The sequence below is a fragment of the Fukomys damarensis genome, unplaced genomic scaffold, assembly GCF_012274545.1.
Source record: "Fukomys damarensis isolate Sample0158 unplaced genomic scaffold, DMR_v1.0_HiC HiC_scaffold_2, whole genome shotgun sequence".
Classification (NCBI taxonomy): Eukaryota; Metazoa; Chordata; class Mammalia; order Rodentia; family Bathyergidae; genus Fukomys; species Fukomys damarensis.
The window spans coordinates 43,624,250-43,627,506 of NW_022900914.1; positions in this window are offsets into that span (position 1 = coordinate 43,624,250).

The following is a 3,257-nucleotide window of genomic DNA, read 5'->3' on the forward strand; positions in this document are numbered from 1 at the left end:
TCAGCCAATCTCTGCTTCCACTCCTAACTCAGGCAACTACTCATCTGTTTTCCATCTCTATAAATGTTTCCTTTTTGAAAACTTCATGTAAATGGAATCATGCAATATATAGCCTGGCTTCTTTCATTTAGCATAATATTTTGAGATTCATTGTGTTACATTGTGTATCTATTTGTTCCTTTTTGTTGAATACTATTCTATTTTATAAATATAGAGTGGACCCTCGAGTTACAACCAGCCTGATTTATGAACAACTTGGGTTATGACAGGAATTTTAGTTTTAGCTTACAAACCAAATTTGAGTTATAACCTGAATGCTGGCCCCTTGTGCTCCCAGATGCCTTCAGACACAGATTTAAACCTTAAAAAATTCTGGAAGAAACAGTACAGCATCCTTTACTGTATGGGTTGAATTGAGAAATTCTGACCAATGTCTCTCTAAGGACACTGAGATCTGCCTGTAAGAAAGTGTGCCCTAAAATTATACAGAAGAGAGACTTCGAAGTCTGTGTGGACCAACATGAGTTACAATCAGTCCTTGCAAACAAATTGAGTTTGTATGAAACACTTCGTTAATTGATTTATCAGTTGATGGATATTTGGATTGTTTCCACATTTTTCTTATTATAAATATTGTAGCTGTGAACATTTGTGTACAGTGTTTATGAGGGCTTATGTTTTCCTTTACTTTGAATAGCTACCTAGGAATAAATTTTCTGAGTTATATTGGTAACTGTTTAACTTTTTAAGAAACTACAACTTCTTCACCAAAGGAGTTGTCTCAGTTTGTGTTCACCCAAGCCATGTGGGAGACTTCCTTTTACTCCATATCTGTATACTATTACTGTCAGTCCTTCTGTTTGAGGTCATTTCTCATGGTCCATTTTCTGCTGTAACAGAATACCATATACTGAATAATTTTAAAACACTATAGTTTTATGTGGCTTGCAGCTCTGCAGGCTAGAAAGTCCAAGAGCTTGAGGCCAGTATCAAAGCAGGGCTTTCTTGCTATGGTGTAACATGGAGGAAGGCAAAACAGCATCCCTGAAACAGAAAGGAAAACTGGGCCACCTTCACTTTTTATAGCTAACCTACTCTGTGAAAAGTAACTTCTCATGGTAACTAATGATGTTAATCCATTCACCAGAGCACAGTCCTCGGGACCTAATCACCTCTAACGTCTCATCTCCTAATTCTCGCAATGGCAACTAAACTCCAATCCAAGTTTTGATGAGGACATTCAAAGCGCAGCACAAGTTTAGTGGTATATCCTTAATTCACATTTACCTATTGTAATTACCTTGATCATCTTTTTATGGAATCATCAGACAATACAATATTTTTGATGAAATGCCTATATAAATCTTTTGCCCATTATATTCATTTTTTATTGCTGCCAAGACGAATCACAAAACTTTGGCTACTTAAAAGGCTACAAATTTGTTATCTCACAGATTCTGTAGGTCAGAAGTCCCAGTGTCTCTCCTTTAGGTTTTCCGAAAACCGAAATTAAGGAAACAACAGGACTGTGTTCCTTTAAGAGGAGCCCTGGGGTGAGGGGGGATCTTCTTTCAAGTTCAGTTTGCTGGCTGAATTCAGTACTTTGTGGTTATTGAACTGACATCTCTGTTCCCTAGCCAGCTGCCATTCTGGGACCACTCTTTCTTTCTAATGGCTACCGGAATGTTGCTCTTGCCATCTATGCTCCCCCCTCCAACAAAAGGGAGTTAATAGTATTCCTCCCACACTTCCAATCTCTATCTTTCCTACTATAGAAAAGATGGTTCTAGGTAACGCTTCTCTAGTCTAGCTCAACTCTGTCTCTAGTGTAATTGGATTGGGGACAACCTGATAATCTAGGACTATATCCCCCACCTTAAAGTCCACTAACTTTAGTTACATCAGCAAAAATCTCTTGTACCATGTGTACAGCATATTCACAGATTCCTAAAATTAAGGCGTGGACATGCCTGGCTAAAACAACATTTTTAATTGTGTTGTCTTTGTATTTTGAATACAAGTCTTTTGGCAAATCCATCAAGATTTTGCAAACTCTTTGAGCGGACAGTAAATTATATTTTTAGCGCCACACAGAATCTGCATATTCTTTTTCATTTTTTAATGCTTCAAAACTATAAAAAACACTTCTAGCTCATAAAGTTTACTAACTCAGGTCATTGGCCAAATGTGACTTGCTTCTAACCAAGGGGATGAAACAAAAGTGGTTCTAGATATGTAGATGATTACATAAAAGACTACCATGATTTTGCTGTCTCCCTTTTTCTAGTACACCGCTCACCCTCCTCCCCTTCCTGGCTTTGAGAAAGCAAGATGCCATGAGTGCTAATGTACTAATAGTTGCCAACAACCCCACAAGTGAGGATATTAACTTTTCCTATTGAGCCTTAAGTGACATCACAGCTCTACAAAGAAGATCTAAACAGAAAATCTAATTGATCTCTGCCCTAATTTCAGACTCACGGAAAGTAGAATATAAAAGTATGTGTTATTTTAAGCTACTGATGGTGTATGATAATTTGTTATATAACTTGGAAACTTCATAGAAAGAACAATTTGATTTAGTTTAGTCTACTTTATTGCTTTTTTTTTCTTTTAGTATCCTTTCAAAGAATTCTTTGCTCAATCCATGATCACAACAATTTTCTGTAGTGTTTTATTCTAGATGTTTTACAGATTTAGACATGTCAATAGTTTTGAGTTCCTCTGTATCATATGAGATCAGCACATAAGCTCCTGTTTTAACCGATTGATACATAATTGTCTCAGAATAATTTGTTGACAAGGGTTCTCCCACTGAACTTCTTTGGCACCTTTGTTAAAAGCCAATCGAAAATAAAAAAAATTTCTCAACTCCCAATTCTGTTTCATTGATCCATATGTTTATACCAAAAAACTCTACTCTCTTGACTACTCTTAATTTAAACTGTTTTTACAGTTATTTTAAATCCCCCAAATTAGTTATTTTTTACAGCTGCATTAGATAATATAGGTTCTTCATGTATCCATATAATTTTAGAAACAGTATATTACTTTCTGTAGAAAAAATGGCCTGAGTTATTTGGTAGAGACTGTGTTGAATCTATAAAGAAATGTTATCTTAATGATGAGTCCTTCTGTCTCCCCACATGAAATGTCTCCATTTACAAATTTTTATCAGCCATGTTTTGTAGTTTCTTGTGAATAAAACCTGCATATCTCTCTCTCTCTCTCTCTCTCTCTCTCTCTCTCTCTCTCTC